The 21274-nt window shown below is 39.9% G+C and overlaps 1 pseudogene; it reads left to right on the top strand.

Moving 5' to 3' along the window:
* The first annotated feature begins 7202 nt into the window (after positions 1-7202).
* On the top strand, positions 7203-19319 carry LOC120007216 (annotated as a pseudogene).
* The last annotated feature ends 1955 nt before the right edge of the window (positions 19320-21274 follow it).

Raw genomic sequence — 21274 nt, forward strand, 5'->3', positions numbered from 1 at the left:
ACCATCGCCTCAAGATTACAGTCCAGGCTTGCGTTGTTCAACAAAGCTGAAATTATTCCTGAATGTAGAATCGACGAAACGGTACAGCGAGAAGCACTCAACAAATGGGCGATGCGCTACTTGAGGGAGCATTCCTTGCTGTTTCTAGTAGACCCCGATCCAGGAAATGACTTACTGGTGTATCCTCAAATCGTTCGCTCCTTCTATCACACTCTCATCGAGCTACCACGAAGTGAGCAGACTAGGAATCAACTGGTTTATCAGGTCATTCTAGATGGTATAAAAGTTCAATTCACGACAGCAGATCTGTGTTGCTGCTTGGGATATCCACCAGTAGATGATAAGCCCACTGGATCTCGACAACCGATCTGTGCGTCAAAGCAGAAAATTGTTGATGATATGTGTGGAGGAAAAAAGAATAGGCACAGCAACGCTACACGTCGTGCTTACTTGCCTTCAAAGATGTGGTTGCTGGATGATGCTGTCAGGAAAAATCTGTGCCCTATTAGCCATGAGCAAGAACGACGAGGAACATTCTTATCAGTCTTATACTCTATGTATAAAGGGCAGTGGTTTGATATTGGGAAGATCTATCTGGCCATTATCTTCAAAGCCAAGGATTTTGTCGAGACGAAGCCAACAAAGGCGGGGAAGTTATTTTTCCCACGGCTTATCACAAGGTTGCTTTTGTTCAAAAGCATTCGACCTCCTCGGCCTCAAGCATCTTTGGGATATCAGGTCACCATGCTAGAAAGAAGGACATGGCTTCAGAGCATCAACCATTTGAAAACAACTTCTGCTGGAAAGAAGCAGACCCAAGAGGGTCCCTCAGCATCACCACCTGGTGATTCCTCATCAGTAATTGCAGCATCTCCACAATCAGATCGCATGCGTGCAGCGATAGCCCGGCTAGAGATGGGGCTACAAACACTAGAAGATGGACAGCACAGGCTGGAGCACATGTTGGTAGCAGTCATGGATATGATACGGAAGTGAAAACATAGCAATCCAACAGTCAGAAATTTTGGGGAGTTATGTGAGCAGTTTGAGGAATTCCATGTTGCTATTTTGGGGAATGATCAAAACTTTGCTGTTAAGCCTTGCCATGTCCTTCAGGTTTTAAGCTCAACAACTGGACCAGTTTTGAATTGCCAGTCTCTATCAACAGCCTTCAAGAGTAATATCCATGTGCACTATGATCTGTGACCCAGCTCATGGCCACTGATTGGGTTTTTGTAATGAGCATGTCTTTACTTTATCTTTTGATGAATTCGTATAGTAAGGCCTTTGCATGTTCTCATGTTTCTGATGATTCTGATATGCTTATCATACACAAAAATCGTTGCTCATAATTCTCACATCTATTCATTTCATTTCACACATCACTTCTAAAAAATCCAAATCTCACACATTCCATTTTAACAGGACTGAAATTGATGATAATAAAAAAGATGAACCGAATGAACCAGATTTTGGGGCACCCATTAACAATGTTGAATCTGATTCCGACACTGAAGATAAATTTGAGATATCGCCAGAAATGTTGAGACAAGTTAATCAAGAAGAAAAGATAATTCAGCCACACCAAGAAATTACTGAGGTTGTTAACTTGGGAACTGAAGATCAGAAAAAGGAGGTTAGGATTGGTGCAGCTTTGGAAGGAGGAGATAGAGACAAATTGATAGGTTTGCTACATGAATATCAGGGTGTTTTTGCATGGTCATATCAGGATATGCCAGGACTTGATACAAACATAGTGGTCCATAAATTGCCATTAAAACCCGATTGTCTGCCAGTGAAGCAAAAGTTGAGAAGATTGAAGCCGGAGATGCTTTTGAAGATTAGAGATGAAGTAAAAAAGCAGTTTGATGCAGGATTCCTTGCTGTAGCAAAATACCCCAAATGGGTCGCAAATATCGTACCAGTCCCGAAAAAGGATGGTAAAGTTCGGATGTGTGTGGATTACAGGGATCTTAATCGGGCGAGCCCGAAAGATAACTTTCCTTTACCCCAAATTGACATATTAGTAGACAATACTGCTAAACATTTCGCGTTCTCCTTCATGGATGGATTCTCAGGATATAACCAGATCAAGATGGCACCGGAAGATCAGGAGAAAACTACTTTCATCACTTTATGGGGTACCTTTTGTTACAAAGTCATGCCATTTGGTCTCAAAAATGCGGGAGCTACTTATCAGCGAGCCATGGTTACTCTGTTTCATGATATGATGCATAAAGAGATTGAGGTGTATGTGGATGACATGATTGCTAAGTCAAAGGAGGATGAAGATCACGTGACTAACCTGGAGAAGCTGTTCAAGAGGTTGAGAAGGCACCAATTGAAGTTGAACCCCTCGAAATGCACATTTGGTGCAACCTCGGGGAAGTTGTTGGGTTTCATTGTCAGTAGAAGAGGTATTGAAGTGGATCTTGAGAAAGTGAAGGCGATCATGGAAATGCCTCATCCTCGCACTGAGAAAGAAGTCAGAGGTTTCTTGGGCAGACTCAATTATATTGCAAGGTTCATTTCACAGTTGACAACTACGTGTGAGCCAATTTTTAAGTTACTTCGAAAGAATAACCCATCAGAATGGAATGATGAATGTCAAAGTGCCTTTGAGAGAATTAAACAGTATTTACAAAATCCACCGGTCTTGATGCCTCCGATTGCTGGGAGCCCGCTTATTCTCTACTTGACTGTGTCGGACAATTCGATGGGGTGTATGTTAGGGCAACATGATTCATCCGGGAGGATAGAGCATGCAATCTACTACTTGAGCAAGAAATTCACTAGTTGTGAGACAAACTACTCCATGTTGGAGAAGACTTGTTGTTCATTGGCATGGGTTGCGCATAGGCTCAGGCAATATATGTTGTATCACACTACTTGGTTGATCTCGAGGATGGATCCGATCAAGTATATTTTTGAAAAACCATCTCTTTCAGGGAGGATTGCAAAATGACAGATGTTGTTGTCAGAATATGATATTTTGTATGTTGCCCAGAAGGCAGTGAAGGGAAGTGCAATAGTAGATTACTTAGCAGAGCAGGCGATTGATGACTCTCAGCCTATGAATCCAAGGTTCCCAGATGGAGAAATCTTGTCCTTAGAAATGGAGAGTCGGAAAGATATGGACGGATGGGTTATGTTGTTTGATGGCGCTTCTAATATCGTTGGTAATGGGATTGGGGCTGTGCTTATTTCTCCAGAGGGAAAAGTTACCCCGTTTACTGCTAAGCTTTATTTCAACGGTACCAATAATGTGTCTGAGTATGAGGCCTGTGCCATGGGAATTCAAGCTGCTATTGATGTTGGGATTAAAAAGCTTCAGGTTTATGGTGACTCTCAATTGGTGATCAGGCAATTGTGTGACAAATGGGAAACCAGGGATGCCAAGTTAGTCCCGTATTATCAACACATCAAAAAGTTAATCAAATTTTTTTGACTGTGTGGAATTTGATCATATTCCAAGAGAAGAAAACCAGATGGTAGATGCTTTGGCCACTTTGGCAGCCATGTTTGGTTTGGACCCTCGAGGAGAAGTGGAGGTTATCAAGATTGAGAAACGTGAAATTCAGGCGCACTGTTTGAATGTAGTAGCAGAACCTGATGGCAAACCCTGGTATTATGATGTAAAACAGTATTTGGAGAAAGGAGAATACCCTCCAGAGGCCTCAGATAATGACAAACGCACCATCCGAAGACTCTCAAGCTCTTTTTTCTTGGATAAAAATGTATTGTATAAGAGAAGCTCGGGATTTGTGCTTCTTCGATGCGTGGATATTGATGAAGCCAAATAGATTATGGAAGAGATTCATGAAGGAATATGTGGTACTCATTCGAGTGGATATTCAATGGCAAGGAAGATATTGCGAGCCGGTTACTATTGGCTTACCATGGAAAGAGATTGTATTAGATATGCAATCAGATGCCATAAGTGCCAGATTTATGCTGATAAAACTCATGTCCCAGTGAACCCTCTGCGGGTATGAGCAGCACCTTGGCCTTTTTCAATGTGGGGTATCGATGTTATTGGCCCTATCGAGCCCAAAGCTTCCAACGGACATCGTTTCATCCTGGTTGCAATTGATTATTTTACAAAGTGGGTGGAAGCAAATTCTTATGCTAAAGTGACAAGTAACGTTATCGCCCGATTCTTGAGAAAAGATATTGTATGTCGCTATGGGGTTCCCGAAAGGATCATTACTGACAATGGCACGAATTTCAACAGCAAGATAGTAAATGATTTATGCGAGCAGTTCAAGATCAAGCATCATAATTCATCTCCTTATCGTCCCAAGATGAACGGGGCTGTTGAGGCGGCTAACAAAAATATCAAGAAAATCATCCAGAAGATGACAGAGAATTACAAAGATTGGCATGAAAAGCTTCCTTTCGCTTTATATGGGTACCGAACTTCGGTGCGTACATCCACTGGTGAAAGTCCTTTTGCTTTAGTATATGGGACAGAGGCGGTCCTTCCCATTGAAGTAGAAATCCCTTCGCTAAGAGTAGTGATGGAGGCCAACTTGGAGGAGACGGAGTGGGTCCGAGCCCGGTACGAACATCTAAATTTTATTGAGGGAAGAAGATTGGGAGCACTTTGTAGAGGACAACTTTATCAAAGACGAATGATAAGAGCACATCACAAGAGAGTGCGTCCTCGTTGTTTCAGAGGAGGGGATTTAGTACTAAAGATGATTCAGCCACCTCAAAGAGATCACCGTGGAAAATGGACTCCTACCTACGAGGGACCATATGTGGTGAAGAAAGCATTCTCCGGTGGAGCGGTAATTTTGACAAAGATGGACGGAGATAATTTGCCTCACCCAGTAAATGCCGATGTTCTCAGGCGGTATTATGCGTAAAAAAAAATCCCGCTAGAGTGAAAACCCGAAAAGGCGCTCTAGGCAAAAATTAGGGACAAAAAAAAAAAAAAAAAAAAAAAAAAAAAAAAAAAAAGCTAGAGTGAAAACCCGAAAAGGGCGCTCTAGGCAAAAAAATCCCGCTAGAGTGAAAACTTGAAAGGGCGCTCTAGGCAAAAATTAGGGACAATAAGAAATTTTATTGAAGTGAAAACCCTTACGGGTACTTTAATTATGGCTGCAAATTTCGGTTGAAGATTGTTTGAAGAAAGGAGGTTGAGACATGAGTCTGTTGGTTGTTAACTTGTCTTGCATTGACATTGGTGCGGAGTACAAAATCGGCTTCGTAGTTGCCTGATCAGATGACAGTTATTTGAGCACGCACCCAAAACTGGGGCAGTTTTTGGGATGCTCTTTATGCTATCATTGGTTTGTTCATTAAACAGAATGAGAAGTTTGTTGGCAGAAATGGAGGACTCAGAGACAATCTCAGACGAGTCAGATTTGATCATTGTTAATTGGGTGCACACCAAAACTGGGGCAGTTTTGGTGGAATCTTTGAATTATTACATATTTCATCTTGGCATTTACATGGTTTGTCCTCTCTTCCTTTGATTTCACTACATTCTTGTACTTATCTTTGTCAATTGGCACCCATCCTTTTCAATAAAAATGGTGAAGAAACTCATTTCTGTAGCCTGGCCACTTGTGACATCTTTTTCCATACCCAATTCCATTCTCAATCCATATTCCAAAAGGTTTATCATTTGCATTCAGTAATTGACATGCATGGCTATACTATTGAATTTATCACTGACAAAGTTTTGACAGAAAATATGAAGAATGCATTAGGACATTACTTTTGACAGGAATTTGATTAGATTTTGACATCCTAAGCTGGAAAGGGTTTGAATAAAAGACTTGAAGCCGAGGTAAGCATTAGCAGGAAAGGGAAGATCATAATCATATGATGCGCACAACCAAATGAAAAAATAAACCCAGATGAAATGGCAGCATTGAACTCAAAAGTGGGCACACGTGCAAATAAGCAAAGAAAAGGAAGAAAGATAGCTGAAGAGTTGGGTTTGGGAATGAGCGAAGGCTTTTGCTAATCAGTATAGAGAAGATGCATCGAAAATCCAGAATCAGAAGGTCAAACCCTACAAAGAAGCAGATTTGTTCTAGCAATTCGCAACTGTACGCGTGACTAAGGACGGCAAAGCCTTGAGAGAGCATGCATTCACTCATTAATGAGACATTCATATTTGAGCAAAATAGGTCATTACATGCATCATTTTTGCATATGGTTTGTCCTCTTTGTATTATGGCAGGTTTATGCAGAAGGTACAGCTTGGACGTAGTCATTCTCCTCAAATCAAAGCATATCATCTGCTCGAAACATCTTTCTGTCAAGGTGAGATTACAAAAACTCCCGAATACCTTTTCTCAAAAAAACAAAAAAAAACAAAAATAGAAGATCCTTTTTCAGCCAAGCCGGGAATGGCTACAGTGATCCCGAGCACTTTTTCTCAAACAAAAAAAAGTATTGGCCAAGCCGGGAATGACCCCAATGATCCCGTGCACACTGTTTTTTCAATTTACAAAACCCACTCCAAGTGGGATTTCATTCAAGCATTGGCCAAGCCGGGAATGGCCCCAATGATCCCGAGCACACTGTTTTTTCAATTTACAACACCCACTCCAAGTGGGATTTCATTCAAGCATTGGCCAAGCCGGGAATGGCCCCAATGATCCCGAGCACACCGTTTTTCAATTTACAACACCCACTCCAAGTGGGATTTCATTCAAGCATTGGCCAAGCCGGGGATGGCCCTATGATCCCGTGCACATTGTCTTTTTCAATTTACAAAACCCACTCCAAGTGGGATTTCATTCAAGCATTGGCCAAGCCGGAGATGGCCCTATGATCCCGTGCACATTGTCTTTTTCAATTTACAAAACTCACTCCAAGTGGGATTTCATTCAAGCATTGGCCAAGCCGGGAATGGCCCCAATGATCCCGAGCACACTGTTTTTTTCAATTTACAAAACCCACTCCAAGTGGGATTTCATTCAAGCATCGGCCAAGCCGGGAATGGCCCCAATGATCCCGAGCACACTGTTTTTTCAATTTACAAAACCCACTCCAAGTGGGATTTCATTCAAGCATTGGCCAAGCCGGGGATGGCCCTATGATCCCGTGCACACTGTTTTTTTCAATTTACAAAACCCACTCCAAGTGGGATTTCATTCAAGCATCGGCCATGCATATATATGTTCAACGAATGTGATCTATACATAGCGTGGATTTGCAACTTTTGGCACTTCACGTACACATCACTCCCAATCAAATTTCTCTATTTTATATCGTATTTATGGCAACAAAAGCTGATCATCAGACAGTGCTGTCTTCACGTAGAACAGCGAATTTTCCTCCAGCGATATGGGGTCTGTAGTAACCGGTTTTCGTCCGGCCAAAAAAAAAATACAAAAATAAAAAAATAAAAATATATAAAATATATTAAAAAATAACAAAAAAAATAACAAAAAAAATAAAAAAAGAAAAGTGGCCGAAAGTGGAAAAGAAAAAGGAGAAGAAAGGAGAGAAAAGGTAGGGGAGAAAGAGAGAAAAAGTAGGGGGAAATTGGGTAAATAAAAAAGAAAAAAAGAAGAAAAGGAGGAGGAGGAGAGAAAAAGGTAGGGGAGAAAGAGAGAAAAAGTAGGGGGAAATTGGGTAAATAAAAAAGAAAAAAAGAAGAAAAGGAGGAGGAAGAGAGAAAAGGTAGGGGAGAAAGAGAGAAAAAGTAGGGGGAAATTGGGTAAATAAAAAAGAGAAAAAGAAGAAAAGGAGGAGGAGGAGAGAAAAGGGGGGGAGATCGGGAGAGAAGAGGGGGAAGGAGGAGAAAAAAAAAAGGAAGAAGAGGGAAGCAGCCGAGGAAAAAAAAAAGGAAAAAAAAAGACTGGAAGGGGAACTGAACTTAAAGAAGAAGGGACCGTTGGGAGAAGGGGGGGACGAAAGGAGCTAAGACGTAAATCGGGATTCATCCTCCTAAGAAGGTAGTTATCCATCCCTCTGAATCTGATTTCATTTTTTTTTGTAGGTGCCTTGATTCTAGTTTATATTGGTTGGCTTCCATGACTGTGACAGTAAAAAAGCTTGCCCATATGTTCATCCTTCCTCAAACTCTATGTTTCTGATGATACCGTTTCTGAAGATACTTGTGAATCCATTTCTGCAAGTTTTTGAAAATATGTTTGTTATGCCCATGTGTGTGTAGTTCTATGTCATTATGCTTAGTTCAGGTTCATAGTGTGAGTACGTGCGTATGTGTTTATCATCTGGTGATGATGAATGATCGAAACTCTGTCTCCTGTATGTGATATACTAATTTGAGTTTGATTTTAACTTGTCCGTGCGTTGCTAGAACATCTATGGTTGATCTTGAATGAAATATGGCCTTTGTTATTTTTTGATCTGAGCATGTATCTGTGAATGTATATATATATATGGGTTTGTGTCCGTGTGTATGTATATATATATATATGGTGGGGGATGTATGAATTTGTTTGTTTGTGTGTATATATTATATGCCGTGTGTGGTGTATATATATATATTGTGTTTGAGTGTATATATTATATTTATGGTGTCTGTGTGTGTATATATATGTTGTATGTGTATATATGCATTTGTCAGTGTATGTATATGTGTAGATACCGTGGGTCTGTGTGTGCATATTTAATGTGTTATATATGTATGTATGAGCGTGTATGTATATACTGCATATATGTTTATATGTATATAAATCTTCAAAAAGAGCTTGGTTTGATATTATATTTGGATACTTATTGACCCATTTTTGTGTTTACTTGTTGGGCTTGGATCGGGCTTGTGACCGCATGGGCCGAAGGGCAACTTAGAGGATTTGGGCCGGATTTGAGCAATGGGTCTCGTGGGCAACATCCCAATTGTTGTATAATATTTTATATTTGTCTTGTGTACATAATTGTAAAGAGTAAGCCTTGTAATTGGATAAAAAATAGTAGATGTAAAAATAGAAATGCATACATAAATATGTTAGGGTGTTAGAAGCATATAGATATTAGGAGATGATTGTGTGAATGATGATTGCATTAGAATGCATGCTTAGGATTTTGATTTTTCACGCCATGCCATGATGTTTAGACGTATGCTAGGATTATTTGAATGTCATGAAAATAAATGCAACACGTTAGTCATTGGATTAATCCAAGCCGTCTCACATTAATAAAACACATCAAGATTAAATTATGGAATCCTTATGTTTTGATTAAATACCAAAGAGCCTTCAAGATATTGGGGTTCCATGGGCATTCATTGAAAACATTTGGATTTCGTGGATCCGGAAAGCAAATGTGTTTTTAGGGATTAGGAGAATTTATTTACGGACTCAACGGTGGGTTTAAAGATATTTGACCCATTCAATGAGCCATAAATGGATTCTTTCTTTTCTCATGAAGAACATAATTGTGAGTAAGACTTAAATTAAATATTTCTTGATTGTGGGCCCTTTTGGTACATCAACCAAGTCCTCAAAAAATCCTTCTTCAAAAATATCCAAACCCACTCCAAGTGGTGCTTTATCCAATCTTTGGCCAAGCCGGGAATGGCCCCAATGATCCCGTGCAACCCCTTTTTTCAAATATCCAAACCCACTCCAAGTGGTGTTTTCTCCAATCCTTGGCCAAGCCGGGAATGGCCCCAATGATCCCGTGCACCTTGTTCTCCAAACCACTCCAAGTGGATTTTTCATTTACATCCCAATAAAACCCATCAAAATGGGATTTTCAAAAACAAATCAGAGCCAAATAGGAAAACATTCAAAGGTAACCGTTTTCGGGAGTTGTGGGGTGCCTAACACCTTCCCCATGCTCAATAGACCCCCTTGCCCATTTTTCTCGTAGACCAGAACGGATGTCCAATTGCATCCTAAAAATCAATTGGTGGCGACTTCATTGTTTTTCAAGCCGGTTGCTTCAGGGTCCTCAATACTTTGCTTCCATTTCCTTTGATGAATCGGTAACTAAGCACATCTCCTAATTGTTATCTATTTAATGGAAGTTATCTTGTAATTAATTATGTCTTGGTTTTGTTCTGTGTTTTTTTTAGGTATTTGAATGGTACACCAAACAAGTGAAAGATTTGAAAGTTCATGTTGAACATATGTTGACTGATTCTAAAGTCAACGTGGTGGAGAAAGTCAAACTCATCGACTCGTTACGCCGTCTCGGAATATCATACCATTTTGAGAGTGAGATTGAAGATCAACTAAATCAAAATTTTGATTCCTTGCCTAAGTACATAGTTGAAAATGATGTCTATGACCTAAACACGATTGCAATTTTATTTCAAGTGTTTCGACAACATGGTTATAAAATGCCTTGCGGTAAGTTAATACAAATTTTACATATAAAAATTCTCCGATAAATACGTGCTTATATATTGTTTGTAATGGTTGTGCGAGACAGATGTGTTTAATAAATTCAAGGATAGTGATGGAAATTTCAAGGAGAGCTTAGTTAATGACGTCCATAGCATGCTAAGCCTATACGAAGCAGCCCATTTGAGTATGCATATTGGAGAAGATCGTATTTTAGATGAATTCCTCACTTGCATGATTACTCGCCTACAATATATGGAAAACCAATGTGAACCTCATCTTGCAAAGCAGATAGCTTATGCTTTGCAACAACCCCTTCACAAGGGCATATCAAGAATCGAATCCAGACAATACATCTCTTTTTATGAACAAGATGAGTCTCACAACGAGATGTTGCTCAAGTTGGCTAAATTAGATTTTAACCGAGTACAATTGTTGCACCAACAAGAGCTTAGCCATCTTTCAAGGTACAATTTCTAGTTGGATTCAGTTGTCTTACAGTTCACAATCTTTTTTGTTCCAATTATCATAAATGTTGAGATGGTCGTACATGATTTTATATGGATTATGTACATATGTGAGGCCCATTATTTCACATGGATCATGTGTGCGTCCATCTCAGCATTTGGGATACCTCGGACAAAAAATACTGGGATATTTAACACTGTCGTTATTAAGCACAATAGAAAGAAAGATTAGTTGTGAAACTATATACATATGATGGATATGTTGGGACTTATTTTGAGCCTCAGTACTCTGATGCTCGAATAATTCTCACAAAAGTTATAACAATGATATCGATTCTAGATGACACATATGATCTATATGGTACCATTGAAGAGCTCTGACTACTAACACCTGCAATACAGAGGTACGTAAGTGTACAAAATTCTTCAATTTAATTTCTTCTGTATATTATACACGTTAATTCTTAATCAATTTTCAGGTGGAACATAGATGCCATTGATCATCTACCCGAGTATATGAAATTTCTGTATAATATTCTTTGGAATGTTTATCATGAATTTGAGAATCAATTGGAAAGTGAAAGGAGATCCTATCTTGTCTCTTATGCAAGAGATGCGGTAAAATCTATATTTAACTTGTCGGGTTGGAGCAATTCACATTATTTTATACCATATTCTAATTTTCTAGTCTCAAATTCTTGTATAGTTGTATGTTTTTTTTCCCTTTCTTTTGGAGAGGGCATTAAAACTTGTTTTCTTATTAGATGAAAGAGTTGTTGAGGGGCTACCATGTTGAGGCGGAGTGGTTCCATGCAGGAATTGTGCCAACATTTGATGAATACCTGAAAAACGGATTAATCACAAGCAGTTATCGAACAATCATGTCTGCTTCTTTTCTAGGAATGGGAGAAATTGCAGGAATGGATGATTTCGAATGGTTGAAGAGTAGTCCAAAGATTGTTTTTTTTTTTTGATAAATCAGAATTTATTAGAAAGAATAGAAATTAGGGCAGCATCACATATCCTTTTACAACCACGAATAACCTTAACAAAAAAAAGCACTGGAGAAAAGAAAGACACAACAGAAGGGAAAGATTCAAGGACATTAGACAAGCCATGACACCATCAAATCTTGTCTATCAACCCCTTTCTTGGCTAAGAAATCTGCCACACCATTTGCCTCTCTCCAAATATGGACAAAATTCACTGCAGCAAAGACCTTAGTGAGATTAGTGATTGCATTACAATCCTGATCCATAGACCATGGATTGGAGGAACCCTTCTTGAGCCAGGAGACAGAATTGCGAGAATCAGATTCCACAATGAGTTTCACCCCATTACTTGAGCCATGAGCTACTGAGATCTCAAGGGCTTTCCTAATGGCCTTCATCTCAGCTGTAGTTGCATCAAGATTTCCTACTGGGCCTGAGAAGATACACAAGAAATTCCCAGTACTATCTCTTAAGACCCCACCAATTCCTGCCTTATCCAGCCTAGAGGAACCATCAGTATTCCATTTCAAGTAGCTAGTAGGGGGAGCAACCCAAATGGACACCGGCCTTGGAGCTTTATTAAGGAGAATCTTGAATTTCACCCCATCACTTGCTGCCATTAATTCTGGACCACTGTAAGGAATTGAAATGTTAATTGCTTTAAGCCATAGTCCATATCTGATGAATACTAAGTACAACACATTACTCCACTCTACTTCAGCATCATCAAAAACCACCTTGTTTCTTTCTGTCCATATTGTCCAAATCACAGCAGCAAATATCATGTACCAGACCCTTTTTTGATGTTGACCATGAACAAAAGAAGGCCACTCTTTGAAGAGATTTGAGATTGAACTTGGAGGGCACCAGCTAAAACCCCACCAACTTGTAACATGATACCATAAAGAGGAGGGACCATGGCAGTGTAAAAGCAAGTGATTGAGGGTCTCTGGAACAAGTTGGCAGAAAGGACACTGATTGACTTCCACAATCCCAAGCCTTGAAAGCTTCTCCCTGGTATTTATCTTCCCACCAAGAACTAACCACAAGAAGAACTCAACTTTGGGGGGAGCCCAACCATTCCAAACCTTGGTAAGAGAATCTTCAAGAGCTGGGAACTCATAAGTAGCTGCTGCTTGGGTGAGGGACTTAACTGTGAAAATCCCATTGCTAGCATGCCTCCAAATTATTCTATCATTTTTATAAGGACAAATCACTATGTTGCCAATTTTGTTCAAGAGTTCATTTTCTTGCTCCTTCTCCCATTGAAATAGTTGCCTTCTCCATGGCATTGACCAGTTCCATCTAACTCCATCCCACACTCCAAAACTTTCAACTGGAAAGTTGTGCAAGCTAGAAACCATATACAACCTTTGGAAGCAATCTTTCAAGGGACTAGAACCGACCCAAGTGTCCTCCCAAAATTTCACCAAATGACCATTGCCTATACTGTAAGCAAGGCCCTCCTTTATAGCTTTTTCAGTGGCTCCATCTGAGGGTGACAAAAGTTTTTGGATATTCTTCCAATTAGCAGAGATGTTATGGGAGTTGGAGGCATGCATGATGAACTCAGGGAGACTATATTTCTCTTGTAGCAAAATTTTTCAACCCACCTTGTCATTATCGGCCACTGTATTAAATCTCCATATCCATTTGAACATAAGAGCTTTGTTCTTCTCCACCATAGAACCCACACCAGCACCACCTTTTTTCTTAGACTTTGTTACAATATCCCAGCTGATATTATGCATCCTCCTCTGGTTTTCTGTGTCCCCCCAAAGAAAATTTCTCTGAAGTTTCTCTATTTTCTGAGCCACTCCCATAGGCATTTTGAAGAGGGACATATAGTAAATTGGCAAATTGGACAGCACTGACTTGATCAAAGTTAGCCTTCCTCCTATGGAGAGATGCTTGGCTTTCCACATGGACAGTCTTGATTCTACCTTTTTGACCACTGGATCCCACATGCTTGATCTCTTCATGTTCCCACCAAGAGGCATACCAAGGTACTTCATAGGAAGTGACTCTGTCTGGCATTTTAAAGCAGTGGCCATACTCCTAACATTAAGATCTGGAATGCCAATGCCAACTAAGGATGACTTAAAAAAGTTTACCTTCAGACCAGAGAGAAGCTCAAAGCACCGAAGTATCCTTTTCAGATTTTTCAAAACCTTTTTGTTATTGGGGCAAAAAAAGATTGTATCATCTGCATATTGCAGATGTGAAATTTGGACTCCACCCTTCTTAACAGGAATCCCTTCTTTCAGCCCCAATTCTTTGGCATTTTCAATCATCTGGTGCAATCCTTCAGCAGCAATTATAAAAAGGAAAGGCGACAATGGATCGCCTTGTCTGATACCTCTACCTAAATTGATCTCTCTTGTAGGGGAGCCATTAATAAGAGGAGCAACTTTTGCTGTAGATAAACATTCCATGACCCAACCAATCCACTTGGAACCGAACCCCATCTTGACAAGAACTGCTTCTAAGAATCCCCATTGGACTGTGTCAAAGGCTTTTTCGAAATCAATCTTAAGGATAAAACCTTGCTTTTTTCTTTTTTTTCAAGTGGTCTACAACTTCATTGGCCATCAATACAGAATCCATGGATTGTCTCCCTTTTATAAACCCAGATTGAACATCACTTATCACAATATTCAGCGTTTGCTTGAGTCTGCTGGATAAAGTCTTAGAGATAATCTTATAAAGGCTACTAATCAAGCTAATAGGCCTGAAGTCTTTCAATCTCTCAGCACCACAAAGTTTAGGAATAAGAGTAATGAATGAAGAATTGATACCTTTAGGAAGCTGTCCTGTTCTGAAGAATCTACCCATCATATTCAAGATATCTGCAGCAATTGTGTCCCACATTTTTTTATAGAAACCCAGGTTAAAACCATCTGGCCCTGGAGCTTTGTTACTGTCACAGCTCCAAACAGCTTGTTTGATCTCCTCGCAAGAAAAAGGAGATTCAAGGGAGTTTGCTAAAGGAGAGCTGATTCTCTTAAAACGAAGACCGTCCATATCAATTTTCTTCCAGTTATTAACTGAATACAAGGCTTGAAAATGATCAGAAACCACAGACCTAATTTCAGAGGGAACCGTTGTTCTGCCAACTGGGCCAACTAAGCTAAAAATTTTATTACTCCTACCACGCACACTGGCTACTGTATGGAAATAGCTGGTGTTTCTATCTCCTTCTTTTATCCATTTGACTCTAGATTTTTGCCTCCACAAAGATTCTTGCTGTCTGCTAACAGACCAAAGACTAGCTATGAGATCTCTAAGGTTACTTTCCTCATTGCTGTCCAACGAACGCAACTCTTTTAGTCTTTCTAAATTGTCTAAGTCTGCTTCAATATGCTTCATTTTCTTATTGATGTTCCCAAAAATATAAGAATTCCATACCTTCAGATTCTCTTTCAGCAACTTCAGTTTGGTGACGATGCTGTAGTCCCCCGAGTAAGAAGAACTGAAGCCAATCCAAGAAGAGCAAATGAACTTCCAGAACCCAGGGTGATCCCACCAGCAGTTTAAAAACTTGAAGGGCCGAGGTCCCCAATTGAGATCAGTAAGAGATAGAAGAAGAGGGCAGTGGTTTGATAGACCTCTGCTGAGTCCCTGCAAATCAACGTTAGGAAAAATCTGTAACCAGCCAGTGTCTAAGAAAGCCCTGTCTATACGACTCATGCTTCTTTTATTTCTCCAAGTGTATCTTCTACCGTGAAGAGGAAGCTCCACCAGGTTGCAAGAGTTAAGAAAATCACCAAAGAGACTCATTCCCCTTGTGATGTGCTCTCCTCCCAAACGATCACCAGGGCAAAGCACTTCATTGAAGTCACCCCAAACAAGCCATGGAACCATGCTTGTGGACTTAATAGAGGAGATCTCATCCCACTGCTTTAGCCTCAGACGCTCAGAGTTATGACCATAAATGGAAGCTATTATACATCTGAGCTTCAAGCTTTGAATAATTCCTTCCAAGATGATATACCTGTACCCAATAATTGCATTATGCATCTCAAAATAATTAGAGCTCCAAATACAAATAATTCCACCGGAGAGGCCTACTGCATCACAAGCTTTCCAATCAAAACCATCAGAGCCCCATATTGATCTTACCAAATTGGAATCCACATTAGAGATCTTTGTTTCAAGCAGACAAATGACATCAATATTCTTTTCTCTAATCCAGCGTTGGACTGCCCTCCTCTTGATAGAACTACCCACCCCTCTAATATTCCAAGAAATAAAGTTGGTCATTGAGATAAAAAGGACCTAAACTCAAGGAAACGAGATAGATGCCTAGGGTTTCTGTTGAGTTTCACCCCATTCTCTATCTTCACATTCCACCATCTGCTGAATGTCCCCCTCAATCACATCATCACTGCCACGGCCACTCAAACCAATTGCCTTTGCCAGTTCCCAAGTTTTCCTAGCTTCTTTCCTTGAAGTGCTTTCTCCATTGCCTGAGTTCATACTGCCATTGCTTATGTGATCTCCACTTCTGTTTTCATTTGGAGTGCATATAATCCTATTTCTATTAGCTATTCCTTCATCAGAGATGGAAATTCCAGCAATTTTATCATTCTCGACCTCATGAATGATGTTGCTCAAATGCCTGATCTTCCTCTTCGTTGGTTTCTGAAGCTGAGCAAGCATTAGACCATATTTTAGAGAGGATTGAGGGCACCTAGATTTTTTTCTCACCAGTCTCCTTTTAGCGCCTTTTTTTCGACCCAAAGACTCTTCCACCTCCTTTGAATAACTAATCGTCTCCGGCCTTAGCAGGCAATCAGTCTCGCCAAGATCAGTCGAGAGAGGACTCCTATCCTCCGTGTGAGCAATTTTGGATTTCTTTCCTCTCTGTTTTCGTCTTTTTTTCCCTTTAAATCTACCACTTCCATGGTCACTTTCATTGGGCCTTATTACATCTACCACCCCTTTAGACGTTTCTTTGGGTCTAGTGCAAATCACTGGCCCATTCAAGGGAATTGTCTCACCCACTTCTTCCAAAATGTAGCCCAGCCCATAGGCCCTAGTCCCGCCGTTCTTGACAGTCTGTATAGGGTTGAACGAGTCACCTTCGTACACAATTTGAAGAGAGAGCTCAGTGCCTTTGTCTGCTTCCACCTCTGCCACCTTATCCTTGTTCAAAAAATGATGCCTCTGTGTCAGATTATCAGGTCTGTCACCCTCAGTCATAGCAGCTGTACCTTTAAATTTTGAATTTGAATTCTGCCTTTTGCCCGTTGGGGTTGTACTCCGGCCAGTCCTGCCGGTGTCGCTTTCAACCGGCGAACTCTGCAGACAAAAAATTTCTTTAGCTGCATATGGGTTGTTTCTTTTTCCTATTTGCATTTTTCGGTCGCCATTCTTTTCAACCCTTGGCCTATTGATGCCGGAAGAGCTTCCGATGGAGAGTTGTTGCATGTCCATATCTTCATCTTCGGCATCCTTCAGACTATCAAACCTTCCAGAGTTGTAGTTTTTGAAACTCTCTATCTCCGCCAACCACTCCTCCCAATCTTTACATTCCCCACCTTTCTCCTGATCGCTCCCATCATAAATACGACTGCACCAAGGACCGTCGGAGAGTTCTTCCACAATTTTGACAGGGTAAATATCTCCATCAACTGAGAGGTTTATGGTTAGGCATATAGGATCCTTGCTTGGTGTGGAAATGAGGACTTTAGCCACATCCAAACGTTGTTTGCGAGCAGTTGCGTGGTCTATAGAAACAACATTCCTAATGGTATCCCCAATCATCATGAAAAGACCATTGTTCCAAGCATGCAATGGTATACCTTTGCACCTAAGCCAGACATATCTTTCTTTGCAGACATCTTTGGCCTGCCAAGGATTTATTTGTTCAAAATAGTCTTCAATCCAATCCGTTTTGGTTGCAACTGCTGTAGACATTTCTTCACTTGTAGGAAAAGTCAGAAGCACCATTTTCCCTCCCATTGGTATAATCTCACAATTGATCTTGCTATCTGTCGTGCACCTCTTTTTGATTTGTTGAATGGAATCACAATGCCATAGGATTCCTACAGCAGATCTCTCCAACCATTCTCTGTCCTTGGGAACTGCAAAATATTCCACATACACTTCACCTTCGCTGGTTTTCGGATCTTCAGCTTTTCTACTGGTTTCTCCTTTATCCTCAATGTTTTTCTTCGTAGTCATCTTCTCTACCTCTCCTTTCTTTTTTTGACTATAATCCTCTTTAACAACATCAGCATAGCGTCTCCCTTGGACCTGTTGCGTTGCTCTATATTCTTGGTTCAACTTCATTCCAACCTTGGTCGTAGACTTCTGTTGGGGATTGCGAAGGGTAAGACCCTGTTTGAGATCAAACTTTACCCTGTTTGCCCGTATCTTGTAAGTACCTATCCACATTCCTCGCAAGCTATTCAGAATCACCTCCGCGTTCTCCTTCCTGCTGAATGTGACAAAGCCAAATCTGATACCCTTCCTATTTAACTTAGCCGGTACGTAAACGTCTTCCACACTTCCGTGGTAGGAAAAAGCTCTCTTCAAGGCATATGCATCCCAGTCTTGGGGAAAATTCTCAAAGTAGAATTTTGGCGGCGATACGAGCTTGTTTTGGTTAGGGTCATAATGATGGCTGAGGATATGCTGTTAATAATAAAGACTAGAGTTATGTGGGTTGGTGTTTTGGCCCTGTGTTTGATGAGGAGTGTTCTGGGTCAAGTGATGTTTGTTGGCTGGGTTTATTGGGTTGGATCTTTGGGTTTGGTGGCTGTTGTTTGCAGGATGGTGGTTTGGCCAGTGTTTCACGGTAGTCGGAAGGGGAGGCGGTGGTAGGAGGCCGCGGGTGACTTGGTGGAGGCTTGGCCAGTGTTGTTCCATGAGAAGATTCCGCGATGCACAAGTGCAGGCTTTGTGAGGTGGGACTGCGTGTACCTTTGTTTTGTGTCCAAAGATTGTTACAGCTTCAATGGCAATCGGTCGTCTCATGAACGACCTAGTGTCGCACAAGGTACATGTTTTGTGGAAAAAGATCGAGTCCATCGCTGTTTCCTAATAGTAGATGTATATTAATTTGTTGATTGAATAATCATCATATATAATTATACATATGGAAAAATGAATGTTTGTAGGATGAACAAAAAAGGGGAGATGCTGCATCAGGAGTTGAGGCATATATGAAGCAACATGGGACGTCTGAGAGTGAAGCAATCAAGTATATGGAGCAGAAGGTGGCGGATGCATGGAAAGATATCAATGAAGGATTTATGAGACGACCAAATAACATGTCCATGCAGCTTCTCATGCGAGGGGTCAACATTGCACGTGCGACTCATTTCTTTTACAAGGTTGACGATGCCTACACAAATCCAACTGCTTCAAACCACCACGTCCAGGCCTTGTTCATTGACCAGATTCCAATCCCAGAATAGAAGTCATTAAAGAACCTTTGATTTTTTTTTTTAAGTTGGGCTTGTGATTGTAAAATAAGTGCTTGGAATGCTTTGATTTTAAGTTGGATTGATCGAGTAGGTGAGTGAGATGCGTATATATATAGTGTAATGAATAATTAAGATGCACTATTATAGTCTATGTATATATGTACCTTCTGTTCATGTTTGCATTTTGAATATTTTACAATACATTTTTAATAATCCGTCGCTCAGATCAAAGTTACCCTCCACAAACAACTTCTTTATTCTTTGTTTGAAACCCCGAAAACTTTGCAAAGAGAGAAATTTGTTTATCCGTAAGAACAAAAGTTTATCCAAAGAAATCCTAAATCAAAGACATTGAAAGAAAATACTAGAGAAACAATCCGAGACTAATTCAAGTGAGGAAACCAGTCAATTCGACTGAATTAACAGGTTTTGTCGAAGTGGTAACTCAATAACAACACCACATTGAATCGGCGCAGTAAGAAATTGAATCTAATATACACGAATTCCAAACTAAAATAAAATTAGGGCTTTATAAAACACGGAAGCCAGAATGACGGAACATTAAGCACAGAAAACCAAATACAAATTAGGCGATGTGATATAAACAAATATGGTGATGTGTAAAGTTCGGTGTAAAGATGATGACAGAAAATATATATGAGACGAAGACGAATCTTACGCCATGCCCATGCGCGAGAGAGGATCCACAAGAATTCCAGGACAAAAGCCGTTGCCTGAAGTTTTTCCCGAGAAACAAACACACTCTTTCTTCTCCCTTTCTCAGATATTTGGATGATAGTATTTTCAACCACAAAACGCACCGTTCTGCCCCTCCTTACTCTCTTATCTGATGTCATTATTTTTTAGTAAACGATTTCTTTTCTTTTCTTTTTTGGATATGGATGTGGGCGGTGGCAGTGAGGTTCTGGAGGAAGAGGAGGTCGGCGATTTGAGAAGAAGGATTTGGTTTTAGGGTTAATTTATGATGTGGAATTTCTTTTAAAGTTGTTAATTACTTGGATATGCCACATTGTCATTCCGAGAGCCACGTAAGCAAAATCTGGCGCCCACTCATTGGAATAGTGAAATCGGGACATAAATGGGTTGCTATTTGAAACATTAAAGATATTTGAGATAAATTTTAAACTTTAAGGATAGAATCGAGAAAAGCGTGCAACTTCAAGGGGATAAAATATGGTTTAACCTTTCTTTTTTTGAGAAGTTTTAGTAAACAATTTCTATAAATTAAAAATCTCCATAATGACATTATTTTTAATCAGTAATAATATGTTTCCATATTCTCTATTTTTTATCCACAAATACAAAACAAAGCCATACAACTTTTTAAAAGTACAAGAGGAAGGGATGAGGGAAGCACGAACTCGAGACTTCTATGAGCTATCACACACATGAATGTCATATGAGTTACTCATGGTTCTCAACCAATACAGCTTTAATTAAGGCGTTTTAATAAATAAAAAAATTAAGGGGTTTGAATTAACCAATTTAATTTTGTTACTATTCTAGCTAGTTTGGTAAATATAATTATGTGCATTAGCAGCAGGATGATTTACTTATGAGATATTGCATATTATATATAATCATGCGATGTTAATTATTTTTTATAACCGAGACTAAACTCATGTCATTTGGCCCACACATATATAAACGACATCATATAAATTTAAACTTTGGACATCCTATATCAAGCTAAACTCATGTCATTTGGCCCGCACACATAGAAATTTACATTCTCTCATTATATGGATTAACTTAATTATAGATAATATCATAGTAGATTTGATTATGATAACTTTGAATTTATCATTTCAAGATAATATGAGGTGTTTTGAGTTCTAGAATGTTTTGGCCGGATCTAACTTCAAACGGTGGCCGTGATTTTACGAAGCTTTTCCGACAACTCAAGTGATAATTGATTGTCGGTGATGATTGGGCTTTGATCGGGTTGACCTATAGCTTCATTTCTGTAGTTCGTTTGTCGAAAACGATGGTCGGACGGTTAACTTTCGATATGGTGGTGTAAGGAAGAGGAGGAGGGATGGTATTTTGATAAGTTGATAGGTTTTATCATT

This window comes from Tripterygium wilfordii, chromosome 2 (assembly GCF_013401445.1).
Source record: "Tripterygium wilfordii isolate XIE 37 chromosome 2, ASM1340144v1, whole genome shotgun sequence".
Classification (NCBI taxonomy): domain Eukaryota; kingdom Viridiplantae; phylum Streptophyta; class Magnoliopsida; order Celastrales; family Celastraceae; genus Tripterygium; species Tripterygium wilfordii.